Here is a 20,416-nt window from a genome sequence, read left to right as displayed (position 1 = left end):
TAATTGTTTAAAAAATCTTATCCCTACTCACTAGCTACTGTGAATCCTCAGGGTGCCCTTTAAGGAAGTTTGAGCAAATTTTGTCTCTATTTGCCATAAAAGAAAGAGAAGGCACACACAGAGGCAAATCACACTGAGGACTCATGCCTGAGTGTTGAGCCTAACCATGTCCTGGGTAGCCATGACCTGGGGTAGAAGACTAACTTTTAGCTCTATGCTGCATGCACAACAATTCTTCTTTCTCCCACCACTTGGGGAGAAAACAGGGGAACCCACTCTTGTACTGCCACCTTGTGGTTTGCTGAAAATAAAAACGAACAGAATGGAATTGATCATGGGGTGTCTGAGTGAGACTGAGATGCTGGTTTTACAGATGGGGAGATCCCTAAAAGGCTGGTAGCTTGCTGGGGTCAAACAGTTAGTAAGCTATTCATTAATTCATAAAGGGAAAAAAACAGGAACTAATTTATGCTGTTGGGCCAAAGGTGCCAGGAAGGCTAAAACAGAGAAACAAAAAGTTCAAAATTCTTCATTAATCTGGAAAGCCAATTTCAAAATAGCCTCCTGCTTTCATCTGTTAGGGAAAGAGCCCCATGTGATCTGTTACCACCAGGGGGCAGTAAGGAACCCAAAATAGTTGTCATTTCATTGCAAAGGGCCTTGATCAATGCAGGTTATCCAGGGAACTGGGAGTTATTTCCTGGAAATCCAAGGCTGTGTACCGCTGAACCAAATTGCACCCCCGGAGCACTCTTACCCACCTGCTGTCACACACACACTTCCCAGTGTTACTCTATATGGTTTTTGATCTCCTACCAGTTGGGATTCATTTCTTTGACCATGAAAGAGCTGGCATACTAGGGAGGACTATAACTGAATCAGACACATGTCCTAGTTAGTTCTGCCACGAGTAGCTATGGTAATAGTGTCAATCTCTGAGTCTTCTTTTCTTCTTTCATAAAATTAGAGAAATGACAATAATATTTATTGAACCTATACCTTACACGAGTCTCATGACGGCCATATGAGGTAGGTACTATATCCTCATTTTACAGAAGATGAAAATGGGGCACAGAGAGAGAAATCAAGTAACTAGGTCGTGGTCACATAAGCTAGGAAGTGGTGAGTCAGGATTTAAACCCAGGCAGTTTGGCTCCAAGCCTGTGTGTGCCCATCCCTCTGAAGATTAAGAAAGGCAATAAAAGAAAATTAGTGTCCACAGTTAGCCCTGTATTAGTTGTCAGACTTGGAGCTTTGCAGTCTTTGGAGCCTTTAAAAGCATGTTCTACAAGCTAACACTGAGTGTGTGGATGAGTGGCAATGGGTGAGTATATGGACATGGTACCAGCAACATTTGTTGCACAGCTGCAGGCCAGGAGGTGCTCCTGGGCAGCCTAACAGAGGTGGCCCCTGCTCTTTGAAGGTGGGCTACCATGAAGGCCTGACCCCATCCCATCAAATTGCACCATGGCCCTGTGAGGTACTGGTGCTCCCATTTTACACATATGGCACTGATATCCCAGCCCATTCTTCCTCCTCTACTCCTTTGTATCTTCTTGTAATCCATAATCCCAAAACAACAGGGAAATTCTTCCCTCTTGTAAGGAACTGGCAGAAAGACAGTCTCCTTTCTCAGTGACTCCTTTAGAAACCCCTTTAAGAACTTTGCAAACATTAGACAAAAGAGTTTTCCAGCAGTAAGACTGCAACTGTACCCAGTGGTCATGGGGAAGGGACACACAATTGGTATAATTCAGCTCAAAGTAGCTCAAAGAGGAAAGCTGGGAAATAGGAGGAGCCAAATTCTGGAGTAATTTCTGCTGACAAGAGGCTTGGGTGGGGGAACAAGAGGGATTTTGCTTTAGGACAGAGGAGCTTGTGGGTACAGAGGTCAATAGTGCCAGGTTTCCTAAGACAATCTCAATTTCAAAATTTCATCTGCTGTCAATCACACACTCCTAGTTTTAGTACAAAACCATTTTTAGCTTCTAGGGCAAGTTCTAGACTGCAGAAGTCTTTGAAAGCAAGGCTTACAAACTGGGGTGTGCCTGGTACAAGGCTGGCATTTCTCCACATACCCGCCCCAGTTTCTCCCTGAAGACTAGGCTCTGCATTTTGATAATCAGCAAAGAAAGATCCATTAACCCTTACCAACAAGGTAAACAACTTGAAATAAGCTTGAAGTCATTTTTAGAAAGCTAAGCCTATTCCCTCCAGAGAAAAGAATAGCAGTTCCCTTCCCACTAGGTGCACTGCCTAGCAGAGCAGAGCAGCCTTGCAAGGCACCATCGCTCAATTTTACAGATATGCAGTTTGTGCTCTGCCAGGTTAAGTACTCACCTAAGGTGAACAGCTGACAGGTGATGCACCAAGATCTGAAACCACATTTCACCAGTTGCTACGCCCAGCATGTTTTGTGGATTGTGAAGGAAGAATTAACATCAAAGCCAGGGAGATAAGGTCTCTCCCTTTTTCTTGCTCCAGTGGTGGGAGAACTGTAAGGGAGTGAGTCAAGTTGTTTGATTTTTTTTTTAAGTTTATTAGTTTTTGAGAGACAAAGAGAGACAGAGCATGAGTGGGGGGAGAGGGAAGAGAGAGAGGGAGACACAGAATTTAAAGCAGATTCCAGGTTCTGAGCTGTCAGCACAGAGTCCGATGTGGGGCTCAAACTCACGGGCTGCAAGATCATGATCTGAGTCGAAGTCGGATGCTTAACCAACTGAGTCATCCAGGTGGTCCCAACTTCTTTGATTTCTAACAAGAAGTTGGAGGGTCTTCCCAGGATCTGGGGGAGTAGACCTGAGTTTCCCAGATTGCTGGCATGAAGCATATCCTGAGGCAGGGTCCATAGGATTTGGAAAACAAATGACGAGATTGACAATTAGGTAATTATGGAAAATGCCTTAAGGTTAAATTGAGTTTTTTCTTAAAGACTTCTCAAAGTATCTGCACATTAGTGGGGATTTCAAAGCTCTGAGTATAGGAGCTGAGGTTTAGAAAAGTCCCTTGTCCAAGGCCAGTGTAGAGCTCAGACAGCTGACCCACACCACAGCTCTCTCATCCGCAGGCTGGGTCCCTTGGGCCTCTTTATGAACCAAGGTCTTCTGTCAGTAAACTGAAGTGACTATTATATGGTAATGTCTTTGGAGTTGCTCTTCCTTTGACATTCCACGGCTGCAGACCTGCTTCTAGGAAACCCCCACCCCTATCCTAATGCTTACTACAGTGTTACCTAGGACCTGGTACTTCAGAATCTCTGTTCCTTATTTACAAAGTAAGGCTGACAGCACTTGTCCTAGGAAAAATGACAATTAAATGACAACCTGCATTTTTAAAAATTTTTTAACATGTATTCATTTTTGAGAGACAGAGACAGAGAACAAGTGGGAGAGGAGCAGAAAGAGAGGGAGTCACCAAATCTGAAGCAGGCTCTAGGCTCCGAGCTGTCAGCACAGAGCCTGACATGGGGCTCAAACCCACGGACCATGAGATCATGACCTGAGCTGAAGTCGATCGCTTAAGACTCAGCTATCCAGGTGCCCCAAATGACAACCTGTATTTAGACACCGCACACGTAAGTAGCACTCAAATAGTTCCCTCCCCCTCAGTTTCCATCTTGGAACTAACCCTGACTGCCATGACTTTGGGAGCTTGTTTAATTTTCTTTCGCTCACCTCAATACACGCAATTCTGAAAGGCTTACCTGGGAATGGATGCAGGAAAATAAGGACCATTCAAACATGAAGCAATGCTCTGTACTAGAGGAAGGAGCAAGGTCAGAGAGCCCCTTTTCTGCTTCCTCTCTAGGTCAGTGTCACAGCAGCTCATGGCCAGGAGATATATGCCCTCTGGCTGAATCAATCTCTGGGCCCACCCCTCTACACTTCGTGCCCACTTCTGCTTTTCCATCTTAACATGCCCATCCCTCCATCTGAAATATACCCCTTCTTGACTATCCAGTTCTACCAAAAGGCCTATCCTATTCCCAGGGGACATGTTAAGTCTCACCTCTTCCATTAGGCCTGTCCTTACACATTTTGCCAACATTCACCTGTCCCATCCTCTTATCTCCTCTTTCTTCCCAGGGCTGGGAAGGAACATGAACAAAGGAAAGGCAGCAACACATATAGAAGAAACAGTCTCAAAGGCCAGTGATCTCTCCTGCAGAAGTATTTCTCCACTGTGCCCTTGTAGTGGAATGACGGAAGAGGATGAATATTGTTCTCAGAGGCAGGAGACTCAAAACCTTGAGCCTCTTCAGTGAATGTGCCCAGAAAGGCAAATAATAGAGCTTTTCAGTTGTTGCCAGGGCAAGCCTGAGAGCAAAACAGGTCCTCTTAGCCATGACTAGTTCCAGTGAGAGGGACTCACTGAGCTCCTTCTATGTGTGCGTGCACCTAATGTCCAAGAACCAACCCAGTTCCCAGCCAGAGCCTCTGGCCCTCAAGGTTAACAAGCAAAACACAGAACCATTTCTACACTTTTCCTGCAAGGTTTCACTTGATAAGAAGTGGCCATTCCTCTGGGGAGGAAGGGCTCTGTTTGAGTGCAAATGCATCAACTTTCTGTTCCAACACAGAACATCCTCTGCCGGTGCTCCCCCTGCCTCTCTGGCTTCCTCCCACACCCATATTTCTCCCTAACTGTGGAAGCCATTGTCCCCACCCCCACTCCCTCAGGCAGCTTCTGTGCTCTAATTCTAGACAGTCCTGGGGCATCTGGTCTACTGTGGCTTCAAGTGCTGTCTGTGTGCTCAGCACACCAAGCGGCTGTCACCACCTTCCTCTCCAGACCCACAGACCTAACTGCCTACCAGGTCTCATTGCTTACCTCATAGACACCTCAAAGTCAGGTTCCAAACAAACCATCTCTCTCTGCCCCTTCTGTACTCCCTACTCACCAATCAGCCATCTGATACCATCATCAGCCCATCTGATGAGTGCAGAAACCCTGAGTGAGCCCTTCTAGACCTCTTCTCTCATTCATCCCACATCCTAGCTGGCTCCAAGTCCTGTGGGTTATACCTCCTGAGTGCTCTAGATATATCCTCTTCTCTGTCCCATTGTCACTGATCCAGTTGTATGCTCTCATTACTGGCAGCTTCCAAAGTACTTCTCAGGCCTCCAGCCTTATTCTTCCCACTCTGTCGCCAGACCGGTCTTTCTAAATCATGAATTAGACAGTTTATCACATCATCCTCTCCAACAAAACTCTGTGTAGGCTGAATAATAACACCCATGGCATTCATTTCCTAATATTCAGGACCTGTGAATGTCACCTTTTATGGCAAAAGGGACTTTGAAGATATGATTATATTCAGGATGTTGAGATGGGAAGACCACCTTGGATTATCCAGGTGGGCCCACTGTAATCATCATGGACCTTCTCAAGGGGATGAAGAAGGATCAGAGGAGGAGACCATATGATGCTGAAAGCATAGATGAAGTGATGCTTATGAAGGTAGAGCAGACCATAGGCCAAGGAATCTAGGCAGTCACTAGAAGCTGAAAAAGGCAGGGAAATGGATTCTAGAATAAAAGTATCAGACACCAGAATAATGTGGCTCTAGGAAGAGAGACAGTAGGAGTTATTTTGTTGAGTACCATGTGAATGGCCACCTCTTTGTGTATAAGGCTGGTTCTAGGTGGAATGAGGCCATCCTGCTGTTGGTGGGTCCAAACCTCATCCAGATCCTACAGCAGGCCCAGTGTTTTTATTCAGCTCTAAAAAGGTTTCCCTGTTCAGGTCCCTGGACCTAACTTGGCAGGGATTTTAATCCACAAAGGAATGTGGCTGCCCAAAGAGCTAAGGTTATGTTAGGATGCATCAAAAACACAGTTAGTACAGGAGAAGAATGAGGTCAGTACCATATGCTCCTGGGCTAGTCAGGCCATAATAGACTAATCTCAGTTCTGAGGCCCATGCTTCAGTAAAAGACTGACAGATTTGATCACAGAATGGTGAATAAGATGGGAAAGAAGCTCAAAACCATGCTAAATAAAGAATGATTAAGCAACTGAGTTTGTTTAACTCAAAGGGGGGAAAATGGCTTAAAAGGCAGGAAAAAGATAAAGATCTTTACCTTTATTAACTATCACATGGAAGAGAAATTAGACGTGTTCTGTGTGGATTAGAGGAAAGAAAGAACATCCACTAGTGACAGAACTACAGGTGCACATGGGGAGAAGAGATCTGGGACTGTGATTGTGGGCAGCTCATGTAATACTGAAGGGCCAGATTTTTTTCATCTGGAAAATAATGATAATGATGAGGAAGATTATGACATCACCTATCCCATATGGGAAGAATTACTTGAGATACTATTTCTGAGGCTCAGCACAGTCTTGCAATAATAACTGCATTATAAATGGTAAGGCAGTATTATCAGCAGGAGAAAGATTCTACTTAACACAAGGAAAGACTTTCCAGCAATTAGAGCTGCCCAACAGCATGTGAGTTGCCTCAGAAGGCACCTGCGAGGGTTGTACAAGGAAGGAGCACTTGAAAACAATTATCTAAACCCCCACCATCTACCCAAAGCCAACCTATCTCTAAAGGCCCAGTGCAAACATTTTCCTCTTTTGAGATGCCTCTTTATGACTATGCTAACCCTCTCTGAATTCTTCAAAATCTTAAATTGTGGTGATAAATTTCCTAATCAAACCCTTGTTTAAAAACAAGCTCCTCCTGTGAGGACAAGGAACACAACTTCGGTATTTTACAGCACTGTTTGAGTTCCACACATGACAGAGATGTTCAAGAAATGCTGGCCAGTTGACTGGTTCCACTCCCAGAACACAAAGCCATTTCATGTCTGTGCCATCAAATGGAAGGCATTTAATGCAGCTGCTGTCACTTATACCTCCCCACCTTTTAAAATATTTATTAAGGGGAAAAAAGGAGGGAAGATGGCGGCGTAGGAGGACGCTGGGCTCACGGCACGTCCTGCTGATCACTTAGATTCCACCTACACCTGCCTAAATAACCCAGAAAACCGCCAGAGGATTAGCAGAACGGAGTCGCTGGAGCCAAGCGCAGACGAGAGGTCCACGGAAGAGGGTAGAAAGGGCGGCCAGGCGCTGAGTGCTCCACGGACTGGCGGGAGGGAGCCGGGGCGGAGGGGCGGCTCGCCGGCCAAGCAGAGCCCCCGAGTCTGGCTTGCAAAAGCGGAGGGGCCTGACGGACTGTGTTCCGACAGCAAGCGTGACTTAGCATCTGGGAGGTCATAAGTTAACAGCTCAGCTCAGAAAGCGGGAAGGCTGGAGGACAAAGGGAGGGAGAGCTGCTGAGCCCCCGGATGACAGAGCTCAGTTTGGTGGGGAACAAAGGCGCTCGCCAGCGCCATCTCCCCTGCCCATCCCCCAGCCAAAATCCCAAAGAGAACCAGTTCCTGCCAGGGAACTTGCTCGCTCCGCACTAACACCCAACTCTGCACTTCTGCGGAGCCAAACCTCTGGCAGCGGATCTGACTCCCTCCCGCTGCCACAGGGCCCCTCCTGAAGTGGATCACCTAAGGAGAAGCGAGCTAAGCCTGCCCCTCCTGCCCTCGAGCACCTTGCCTACCCACCCCAGCTAATACGCCAGATCCCCAGCATCACAAGCCTGGCAGTGTGCAAGTAGCCCAGACAGGCCACGCCACCCCACAGTGAATCCCGCCCCTAGGAGAGGGGAAGAGAAGGCACACACCAGTCTGACTGTGGCCCCAGCGGTGGGCTGGGGGCAGACATCAGGTCTGACTGCGGCTCCGCCCACCAACTCCAGTTATACACCACAGCACAGGGGAAGTGCCCTGCAGGTCCTCACCACGCCAGGGACTATCCAAAATGACCAAGCGGAAGAATTCCCCTCAGAAGAATCTCCAGGAAATAACAACAGCTAATGAGCTGATCAAAAAGGATTTAAATAACATAACAGAAAGTGAATTTAGAATAATAGTCATAAAATTAATCGCTGGGCTTGAAAACAGTATACAGGACAGCAGAGAATCTCTTGCTACAGAGATCAAGGGACTAAGGAACAGTCACGAGGAGCTGAAAAACGCTTTAATCTGTATCTCAAGAAACAGATGCATAACAAAATGGAAACCACCACGGCTCGGCTTGAAGAGGCAGAGGAGAGAATAGGTGAACTAGAAGATAAAGTTATGGAAAAAGAGGAAGCTGAGAAAAAGAGAGATAAAAAAATCCAGGAGTATGAGGGGAAAATTAGAGAACTAAGTGATACACTAAAAAGAAATAATATACGCATAATTGGTATCCCAGAGGAGGAAGAGAGAGGGAAAGGTGCTGAAGGGGTACTTGAAGAAATAATAGCTGAGAACTTCCCTGAACTGGGGAAGGAAAAAGGCATTGAAATCCAAGAGGCACAGAGAACTCCCTTCAGACGTAACTTGAATCGATCTTCTGCACGACATATCATAGTGAAACTGGCAAAATACAAGGATAAAGAGAAAATTCTGAAAGCAGCAAGGGGTAAACGTGCCCTCACATATAAAGGGAGACCTATAAGACTCGTGACTGATCTCTCTTTTGAAACTTGGCAGGCCAGAAAGAATTGGCACGAGATTTTCAGGGTGCTAGACAGAAAAAATATGCAGCCGAGAATCCTTTATCCAGCAAGTCTGTCATTTAGAATAGAAGGAGAGATAAAGGTCTTCCCAAACAAACAAAAACTGAAGGAATTTGTCACCACTAAACCAGCCCTACAAGAGATCCTAAGGGGGACCCTGTGAGACAAAGTCCCAGAGACATCACTACAAGCATAAAACATACAGACATCACAATGACTCTAAACCCGTATCTTTCTATAATAACACTGAATGTAAATGGATTAAATGCGCCAACCAAAAGACATAGGGTATCAGAATGGATAAAAAAACAAGACCCATCTATTTGCTGTCTACAAGAGACTCATTTTAGACCTGAGGACACCTTTAGATTGAGAGTGAGGGGATGGAGAACTATTTATCATGCGACTGGAAGCCAAAAGAAAGCTGGAGTAGCCATACTTATATCAGACAAACTAGACTTTAAATTAAAGGCTGTAACAAGAGATGAAGAAGGACATTATATAATAGTTACAGGGTCTATCCATCAGGAAGAGCTAACAATTATAAATGTCTATGCGCCGAATACCGGAGCCCCCAAATATATAAAACAATTACTCATAAACATAAGCAACCTTATTGATAAGAATGTGGTAATTGCAGGGGACTTTAACACCCCACTTACAGAAATGGATAGATCATCTAGACACACGGTCAATAAAGAAACAAGGGCCCTGAATGAGACATTGGATCAGATGGACTTGACAGATATATTTAGAACTCTGCATCCCAAAGCAACAGAATATACTTTCTTCTCGAGTGCACATGGAACATTCTCCAAGATAGATCATATACTGGGTCACAAAACAGCCCTTCATAAGTTTACAAGAATTGAAATTATACCATGCTTACTTTCAGACCACAATGCTATGAAGCTTGAAATCAACCACAGAAAAAAGTCTGGAAAACCTCCAAAAGCATGGAGGTTAAAGAACACCCTACTAACGAATGAGTGGGTCAACCAGGCAATTAGAGAAGAAATTTAAAAATATATGGAAATAAACGAAAATGAAAATACAACAATACAAATGCTTTGGGATGTAGCGAAGGCAGTCCTGAGAGGAAAATACATTGCAATCCAGGCCTATCTCAAGAAACAAGAAAAATCCCAAATACAAAATCTAACAGCACACCTAAAGGAAATAGAAGCAGAACAGCAAAGGCAGCCTAAACCCAGCAGAAGAAGAGAAATAATAAAGATCAGAGCAGAAATAAACAATATAGAATCTAAAAAAACTGTAGAGCAGATCAACGAAACCAAGAGTTGGTTTTTTGAAAAAATAAACAAAATTGACAAACCTCTAGCCAGGCTTCTCAAAAAGAAAAGGGAGATGACCCAAATAGATAAAATCATGAATGAAAATGGAATTATTACAACCAATCCCTCAGAGATACAAACAATTATCAGGGAATACTATGAAAAATTATATGCCAACAAATTGGACAACCTGGAAGAAATGGACAAATTCCTGAACACCCACACTCTTCCAAAACTCAATCAGGAGGAAATAGAAAGCTTGAACAGACAGACCCATAACCAGGGAAGACATTGAATCGGTTATCAAAAATCTCCCAACAAATAAGAGTCCAGGACCAGATGGCTTCCCAGGGGAGTTCTACCAGACGTTTAAAGCAGAGATAATACCTATCCTTCTCAAGCTATTCCAAGAAACAGAAAGGGAAGGAAAACTTCCAGACTCATTCTATGAAGCCAGTATTACTTTGATTCCTAAACCAGACAGAGACCCAGTAAAAAAAAAAGAGAACTACAGGCCAATATCCCTTATGAATATGGATGCAAAAATTCTCAATAAGATACTAGCAAATCGAATTCAACGGCATATAAAAAGAATTATTCAGGGGCGCCTGGGTGGCGCAGTCGGTTAAGCGTCCGACTTCAGCCAGGTCATGATCTCGCGGTCCGTGAGTTCGAGCCCCGCGTCAGGCTCTGGGCTGATGGCTCAGAGCCTGGAGCCTCTTTCCTATTCTGTGTCTCCCTCTCTCTCTGCCCCTCCCCCGTCCATGCTCTGTCTCTCTCTGTCCCAAAAATAAATAAAAAACGTTGAAAAAAATTAAAAAAAAAAAGAATTATTCACCATGATCAAGTGGGATTCATTCCTGGGATGCAGGGCTGGTTCAACATTCGCAAATCAATCAACGTGATACATCACATTAACAAAAAAAAAGAGAAGAACCATATGATCCTGTCAATCGATGCAGAAAAGGCCTTCGACAAAATCCAGCACCCTTTCTTAATAAAAACCCTTGAGAAAGTCGGGATAGAAGGAACATACTTAAAGATCATAAAAGCCATTTATGAAAAGCCCACAGCTAACATCATCCTCAACGGGGAAAAACTGAGAGCTTTTTCCCTGAGATCAGGAACACGACAGGGATGTCCACTCTCACCGCTGTTGTTTAACATAGTGCTGGAAGTTCTAGCATCAGCAACCAGACAACAAAAGGAAATCAAAGGCATCAAAATTGGCAAAGATGAAGTCAAGCTTTCGCTTTTTGCAGATGACATGATATTATACATGGAAAATCTGATAGACTCCACCAAAAGTCTGCTAGAACTAATACATGAATTCAGCAAAGTTGCAGGGTACGAAATCAATGTACAGAAATCAGTTGCATTCTTTTTTTTTTTTTTAATTTTTTTTTCAACGTTTATTTATTTTTGGGACAGAGAGAGACAGAGCATGAATGGGGGAGGGGCAGAGAGAGAGGGAGACACAGAATCGGAAACAGGTTCCAGGCTCTGAGCCATCAGCCCAGAGCCTGACGCGGGGCTCGAACTCACGGACCGCGAGATCGTGACCTGGCTGAAGTCAGACACTTAACCGACTGCGCCACCCAGGCGCCCAAATCAGTTGCATTCTTATACACTAACAATGAAGCAACAGAAAGACAAATAAAGAAACTGATCCCATTCACAATTGCACCAAGAAGCATAAAATACCTAGGAATAAATCTAACCAAAGATGTAAAGGATCTGTATGCTGAAAACTATAGAAAGCTTATGAAGGTAATTGAAGAAGATTTAAAGAAATGGAAAGACATTCCCTGCTCATGGATTGGAAGAATAAATATTGTCAAAATGTCAATACTACCCAAAGCTATCTACACATTCAATGCAATCCCAATCAAAATTGCACCAGCATTCTTCTCGAAACTAGAACAAGCCATCCTAAAATTCATATGGAACCACAAAAGGCCCCGAATAGCCAAAGGAATTTTGAAGAAGAAGACCAAAGCAGGAGGCATCACAATCCCAGACTTTAGCCTCTACTACAAAGCCGTCATCATCAAGACAGCATGGTATTGGCACCAAAACAGACACATAGACCAATGGAATAGAATAGAAACCCCAGAACTAGACCCACAAACGTATGGCCAACTCATCTTTGACAAAGCAGGAAAGAACATCCAATGGAAAAAAGACAGCCTCTTTAACAAAGGGTGCTGGGAGAACTGGACAGCAACATGCAGAATGTTGAAACTAGACCACTTTCTCACACAATTCACAAAAATAAACTCAAAATGGATCAAGGACCTGAATGTGAGACAGGAAACCATCAAAACCTTAGAGGAGAAAGCAGGAAAAGACCTCTCTGACCTCAGCCGTAGCATCTCTTACTCAACACATCCCCAAAGGCAAGGGAATTAAAAGCAAAAGTGAATTACTGGGACCTTATGAAGATAAAAAGCTTCTGCACAGCAAAGGAAACAACCAACAAAACTAAAAGGCAACCAACGGAATGGGAAAAGATATTTGCAAATGACATATCGGACAAAGGGCTAGTATCCAAAATCTATAAAGAGCTCACCAAACTCCACACCCGAAAAACAAATAACCCAGTGAAGAAATGGGCAGAAAACATGAATAGACACTTCTCTAAAGAAGACATCCGGATGGCCAACAGGCACATGAAAAGATGTTCAGCGTCGCTCCTTATCAGGGAAATACAAATCAAAACCGCACTCAGGTATCACCTCACGCCAGTCAGAGTGGCCAAAATGAACAAATCAGGAGACTATAGATGCTGGAGAGGTTGCGGAGAAACGGGAACCCTCTTGCACTGTTGGTGGGAATGCAAATTGGTGCAGCCACTCTGGAAAGCAGTGTGGAGGTTCCTCAGAAAATTAAAAATAGACCTACCCTATGACCCAGCAATAGCACTGCTAGGAATTTATCCAAGGGATACAGGAGTACTGATGCATAGGGGCAGCACTCTCAACAATAGCCAAATTATGGAAAGAGCCTAAATGTCCATCAACTGATGAATGGATAAAGAAATTGTGGTTTATATACACAATGGAGTACTACGTGGCAATGAGAAAAAATGAAATATGGCCTTTTGTAGCAACGTGGATGGAACTGGAGAGTGTGATGCTAAGTGAAATAAGCCATACAGAGAAAGACAGATACCATATGTGTTCACTCTTATGTGGATCCTGAGAAACTTAACAGGAACCCATGGGGGAGGGGAAGGAAAAAAAAAAAAGAGGTTAGAGGGGGAGAGAGCCAAAGCATAAGAGACTGTTAAAAACTGAAAACAAACTGAGGGTTGATGGGGGGTGGGAGGGAGGAGAGGGTGGGTGATGGGTATTGAGGAGGGCACCTTTTGGGATGAGCACTGGGTGTTGTATGGAAACCAATTTGACAATAAATTTCATATATAAAAAAAATTTTTTTAAATGTAAATTAAAAAAAATAAACAAATAAAATATTTATTGAGGTATAATTTACATACCATACAAATTACCCATTTAAAGTAGACAATTGGATTTTTTAAAATAAACTCATCAAGTTCTACAACCATCACCACAGTCTACTTTGAGGATGTTTTCCCCCCAAAAGAAATCTTACTAGCATTCCCTATTACACATCCAAAAACATACCCTCAACCCCACCCTACCTTCTGTTTTTACAGACTTGTTAATTCTGGTTATTTCCTATAAGTGGGATTGTACATCATGTCATCTTTGTGACTGGCTCCTGTCACTAGGCATAATTATTTTGAGATTTGTCCATGTTGTATGTATCAATAATTCATTCATTTGTTGTGGGAAGTATTCTATTGTGTGGATATGCCACAGTTTATCCTCTTGACTGCTGATGGGCATTTGAGTTGTTCACAGGTTTTGACTATTGTAAATGAAGTTGCTTTGCATATTTGTGTACAAGTCTTTGCGTGGATGTTTGCTTTCATTTCTCTTAGATAAATGCATAGGAATGGAATTGCTGGAACATGGGGCAATTCTATGTTTAACATTTTGAAAAACTGCCAAACTGTTTTCCAAATTGGTTGCACCATTTTACTGTCCTACAAGGAATGTATTAGGGTTCCAACTTCTCCAGATCCTTACCAACACTTTTTTGTGTCTATATTTTTTATTAGAGCCATGCTAGTGGGTGTGAAATGGTATCTCTGTGATTTTGATCTGCATTTTTCTTTAAAAATATTTTTTTGCATGTATTTATTTTTGAGAGACAGAGAGAGACAATGTGAGCAGAAGAGGGGCAGAGAGAGAGGGAGACACAGAATCAGAAGCAGGCTCCAGCCTCCAAGCTGTCAGCACAGAGCCCGATGAGGGGCTCGGAACTGATGAACCCATGAGATCATGACGTGAGCTGAAGTCGGACGCTTAACCAACTGAGCCACCCAGGTGCCCCTTGATTTGCATTTTTCTAATGACTAATGATGCTGACCAAATTTAGATGTGTTTATTGGCCACTTATACAGCCTCTTTGGAGAAGTAGTTATTCAAATCTTTTCCCTAGTTTTATATTTGGGCTGTGTTTTTATTATTGTGTTCTAAGGCTTGTGTGTGTGTGTATATATATACACACATATTTATATATTTATTTTATATATTTTTATTTTTACATATTTATTTATATATTTTATTTATTTTTATATTTATATAAGAATAATTTATATAATTTATAAATAAATAAATATATACTTATATTTATTTATATATTATATATTTATAAATAATTTAAATTTATTTATTTATATAAATAAATTTATAAATAAAATAAATATTAATATTTATTAATATAAATTTTATATTAATTTTATATTTATTATATTTATATATTATTTTTATATTAATTTTATTTTTATAAATTTTATATTAATATAAATATTTTTATTTATATATATTTATAAATATATTTATATTTATATAAGAATAATTTATATTTTTTATTTATATATTTTATTTATATATATATATCTCCTGTATATAAATCTCTTATCAGATATATGATTTACAAATATTTTCTCCCACTCTGTGTACTTTTAACTTTCTTGATGGTATTTTTATGTTTGCAGCACAAAAGTTTTTCCCTGGAATAAGACGAAATTTGTATGTTTCTTTTGTCACTTCTGCTCTTGTTGTTTTATCTAAGACACTACTGCCCAGCCCAAGATACAAAGATTTACTCCTATGTTTTTCTTCTCTAACTTTATTCTTTTTCAAAATTATTTTTGCTATTTAGAGTTGCATGAGATTCCGTATGAATTTCAGAATGCGTTTTTATATTTCTGCAAAAAAATGTCATTGGGATTTTGATAGGGATTGCACTGAATGCGTAGATCATTTTGGGTAGCATTGTCACTTATAATATTAAGTCTTCCAGTCCATGAACACAGAATGTATTTCCATTTATTTTTGTCTTGTTTAATTTCTGCCAGCAACATCTTACAGTTTTCAGTGTATAAACCTTTGGCCTCCTTGATTAAGTTTAGTCCTAAATAGTTTATTCTTTTTAATGCTATTATAAATGGAATTTTTAAATTTCCTTTTTGGATTCTTCATTCTTTCTTCTTTTCTAAATTAGGCACCTATAGCTATCACTTTCCTTTAAGCTGTAACTGCTCTAGCTGTATCCTGTAAGTTCTGGTAACTCGTGATTTTGCCTCTATCCATCTTAAAGTATTTTCTAATTTTCCTTGTGATGTTTTTCTTTTTTTTTTTTTAATATATGAAATTTATTGTCAAATTGGTTTCCATACAACACCCAGTGCTCATCCCAAAAGGTGCCCTCCTCAATACCCATCACCCACCCTCTCCTCCCTCCCACCCCCATCAACCCTCAGTTTGTTCTCAGTTTTTAACAGTCTCTTATGCTTTGGCTCTCTCCCCCTCTAACCTCTTTTTTTTTTTTTCCTTCCCCTCCCCCATGGGTTCCTGTTAAGTTTCTCAGGATCCACATAAGAGTGAACACATATGGTATCTGTCTTTCTCTGTATGGCTTATTTCACTTAGCATCACACTCTCCAGTTCCATCCACGTTGCTACAAAAGGCCATATTTCATTTTTTCTCATTGCCACGTAGTACTCCATTGTGTATATAAACCACAATTTCTTTATCCATTCATCAGTTGATGGACATTTAGGCTCTTTCCATAATTTGGCTATTGTTGAGAGTGCTGCCCCTATGCATCAGTACTCCTGTATCCCTTGGATAAATTCCTAGCAGTGCTATTGCTGGGTCATAGGGTAGGTCTATTTTTAATTTTCTGAGGAACCTCCACACTGCTTTCCAGAGTGGCTGCACCAATTTGCATTCCCACCAACAGTGCAAGAGGGTTCCCGTTTCTCCGCAACCTCTCCAGCATCTATAGTCTCCTGATTTGTTCATTTTGGCCACTCTGACTGGCGTGAGGTGATACCTGAGTGTGGTTTTGATTTGTATTTCCCTGATAAGGAGCGACGCTGAACATCTTTTCATGTGCCTGCTGGCCATCCGGATGTCTTCTTTAGAGAAGTGTCTATTCATGTTTTCTGCCCATTTCTTCACTAGGTTATTTGTTTTTCGGGTGTGGAGTTTGGTGAGCTCTTTATAGATTTTGGATACTAGCCCTTTGTCCGATATGTCATTTGCAAATATCTTTTCCCATTCCGTTGGTTGCCTTTTAGTTTTGTTGGTTGTTTCCTTTGCTGTGCAGAAGCTTTTTATCTTCATAAGGTCCCAGTAATTCACTTTTGCTTTTAATTCCCTTGCCTTTGGGGATGTGTTGAGTAAGAGATTGCTACGGCTGAGGTCAGAGAGGTCTTTTCCTGCTTTCTCCTCTAAGGTTTTGATGGTTTCCTGTCTCCCTTGTGATGTTTTTCTTGATCTATTGTTTATTTAAAAGTGTGTTGCTTAAAAAAATAAATGTATGTTATTTAATTTCTACATATTTAATGAATTTCTCAAATGTCCTTCAGTCATTGATTTCTTAATTCCATTTTAATTGAAGAACATACGTTGTATGATTTCAATCCTTTTACATTAAAAAAATTTTTTTAATATTTATTTTTGAGAGAGACAGAATGCAAAGGGAGGAGAGGCAGAGAGAGAGAGACACACGCACAGAATCTGAAGTAGGCTCTAGGCTCTGAGCTGTCAGCACAGAGCCCAACACAGGGCTCAAACTCAAAACTGTGAGATCATGACCTGAGTTGAAGTCAGACACTTAACCAACTGAGCAACCCAGGCACCCCAATCCTTTTACATTTTTCATGCTGGTTTTATGCAACATGTGGTCTATTCTGGAAAATATTTCATACGCACTTGAGAAGAATGTGCATTCTACTTTTGTTTGGAGTAACACTCTATAGATGTCTATTATGTCTAAATAGTTTACGGTTCTATTCAAGACCTCTGTATGCTTGTTAATCTTTTGCCTAGTTATTTTATCAATTAAAGTCTGATATTGAAGTCTCCAACTGTTATTATTAAATTGTTTATTTCTCCCTTTAATTCTGCCTATTTCTGCTTCCTGTACTTTGGGTCTTGGTTAGTAAGTACATATGTATTTGTGATTGTTATATTATCTGGATGGATCAACCTTTTTTATAATTTATTAAAAAAAATTTTTTTAATATTTATTTACTTTTGACAGAGAGAGAGAGACAAAGCATGAGCGAAGAAGGGGCAGAGAGAGAGAGAGAGAGAGAGAGAGAGAGAGAGACAGGATCTGAAGCAGTCTCCAGGCTCTGAGCTGTCAGCACAGAGCCCGACACAGGGCTCAAACTCACAGACTGAGAGATCATGACCTGAGCCAAAGTCAAATGCTCAACTGACTGAGCCACCCAGGTGCCCCAGGATGGATCAACCTTTTTACCATTATAAAATATCCCTCTTTATTTTTTATCCATTCTGACAATTTCTGCTTTAGATGATATCTGCCACTTTCTTATTTTCTTTATGTGTCATATTTTTTTGTGCCTCTGCCCCTTCTTCCTGGCATTTAGAATATTTTCTAGCATGACATTTTAATTCCTTCAGTGCTTTTTTTTAACCATATTTTCTTAGCTGTTTTCTTAAGTGCTTACAATACTCAGCTTACCAGGATCTGCTTCAGATTTATATGATTTTAATTTAGTGAGACATAAAAACTTTACTTCAATATAGCTCTATACTTCCTTTTTTGTGCTATTAATTTTTTTGTGTCTATAAATATTACTAACCCATCAACACATTGTTATAATTATTATTTTATACAATTTTATATTTTTTTAAAAGTTGAGAGAAATATATATTTAGAGTTAGTTATATTAACCTTATTATTTACCATTTCTGATTCTCTTCATTTCCTTTTATGGATTTGAATTATCATCTGGTAAGGTCCAATATGGCTTCATTCCCAATCAATCATCTTTTGTGCTCTACACAACCCACATCTGATGTCACTATTCTGGGTCTCCACTGCCCTCAGGAAATGTCCAGGCTAAGGCCCATCCTGGCCCTAGTCTGCTTCCAGAATGATCTCTTCCATGTCCCAGCATATACCCTGTGATTTTTCTGAGATTCTTACACTCACAATACACACCCTCTCTGATTATTTGCCTTTTTGCATGTTGTCCTTACCAGCCTCACCAGGCTCCTTCCAGCTTACTCTTCAGAGTCTCCCTCAGGTATCACATTAGCCATGCAGCCTTCTTTAAGTTTCTCCAGGCAGCAGGCACCCCTGACACTAGTGATTCCCACATTTTTGCATCATGGTCTGTTTATTTCTCAGTATCCCTGGTTCTCCAGGATTCTCCCTTTTGCCCCAGGCAGGGTTGAGTGTTCCTCTCAGAGTTTGTCCCCAACTCTGACCACTTTTGGGTTCAGTCCCTGGCTGCACTGGTGTTGCTGTTATTGTTGCCATTGATGCTGTTGCTGCTGCTGTTGTTGGCTGATCTGTCTCTCCCGCTAGACTTGTAGTCTAGTGGACAAAATGTCTCGGCCCTTCCAGAACCCCAGTTACAGGGACTGCACAGAGCAGCTGCTCAGCAAACTCTTGAGTAAAAACTGTAAAGTTGGAGAAATTTGTCTCTCCTATTATAAAAATAACATCTATAATAATAAAATAGCTATGTATGAAGTGCTCACCACATCCTCTGTACCTTATATACACTATTTAAACCTAAAAGGATGCAGGTAGTATTGTCTTTATTCTACAGGATCCTTATGAGGCTCAGAACAGCAATCTGCTCAAGCTATACTTGCATTAGTATGGTATGGCATAACTGGTGGCATTTAAATCTGGATGAGGTCTTTCTGACTCCCAATCTCTGCGTGTACAAACATTATAGAATGTTCACGTTTTGTGAACATTATAGAATCCCCAGGAGACTGGCACAGTGAGTCTTCATATCCTCATTTACCACAGAGGCCCTGCAAGGGTCGGTGACTAGCTCTAGATCACAGGTGAGCTGATGATGGCAGTAACCAGGATAATTAGTAGTAGTGTCTGTGTTGGTGATGTCACTCTGCTCTTCATGTGGCCCACAAAATGCTGGACTCTGACCTGAAGCTTTGCAGGTACACTCGAGGCCCACGGCCTACTTTCTTCCAATTTCTTGGACCAGAGACAGCATGAAGCCGCCCATCCAAACCCTGGCAGTAGATCCTGTTCCTGGCAGGGTGAGGGTAGCCTGTTCACCTTAGACTTAGCCAAAGAGGTTTCCCCAAGCTGAAGGAACTGCTCCCAGGCTCTGTTGGGGCACACTCTTGCCCACATTTCCTAGTTGTCCATCTCATGGAGAAGAGTGTGGCTTTCCTTTTTCTGAAAAAACATAGCTGCCCAAGAAACAACACTGCACAATCCCCTAATGTAAATTAGAGCTAGGTGAGGCGCCTGCACAGGCTCTTCTCCCAACAACTGAAATAATGATCCACATACCAACTGCGCATCAACCGCCTGTGGTGGGCAGGCGATGTCTATCACCACTTATGGATGCATCCTGCTTTGTGTCCTCGCTGCTCTGCCTTTCCCGGATCACTCCTCCCTCCTCAACCTGCCACCCTACTACAGGCAAGGGAAAGGTGTGTGTTGACCTCTGGTCATGGAGAAACTATCCCTTCCCAGTTACAGGCAGTACTTGTCCTTCTCCAAGTGCAAACATGTCTGCACTTTAATACCAGTCGGTACACCTCACTTTTGATTAGTGCCATACACAGTGCACAAACCTGGAGAACTTCACATCTCATTGTACCTTCCCAGAGCTCTGAGTGGGGGACTTACCAGGGTGGCTACTCCAGTTTTGCACCAGAACAGACCTATTAATAGGGCTTATAGCAGATATGCAGGCATGGCAGCCCCAGGTCCTAGCCGAGGCAGGGCCTGCACCTGGGGGCTCTGAGGCCACTGTGCAGGCTGCATGGTGGGGCCTGGAGCACATCACACCCTGCACAGGGAGTTTTCTTCTTCTGATACAGAAGCACATACATGACAAAGGCCCTGTATGACCTCAGAATGTCATCAGAAAGGGTCTCACTGGAAAGCCTAAATTGCTGGGGGCTGCCCAATATGCAGAAAA

At 42.0% G+C, this 20,416-nt stretch overlaps 1 protein-coding gene across 3 annotated transcripts in view; it reads right to left on the bottom strand.

The window, feature by feature from the left end:
* Positions 1-20,416, bottom strand: part of ARHGEF4 (Rho guanine nucleotide exchange factor 4) — a 296,513-nt gene that overhangs the window by 262,613 nt on the left and 13,484 nt on the right. The window lies entirely within an intron of this gene.

The sequence above is a fragment of the Prionailurus bengalensis genome, chromosome C1 (genome assembly GCF_016509475.1).
Source record: "Prionailurus bengalensis isolate Pbe53 chromosome C1, Fcat_Pben_1.1_paternal_pri, whole genome shotgun sequence".
NCBI lineage: Eukaryota > Metazoa > Chordata > Mammalia > Carnivora > Felidae > Prionailurus > Prionailurus bengalensis.
This window is presented reverse-complemented; position numbering and strand designations above follow the sequence as displayed.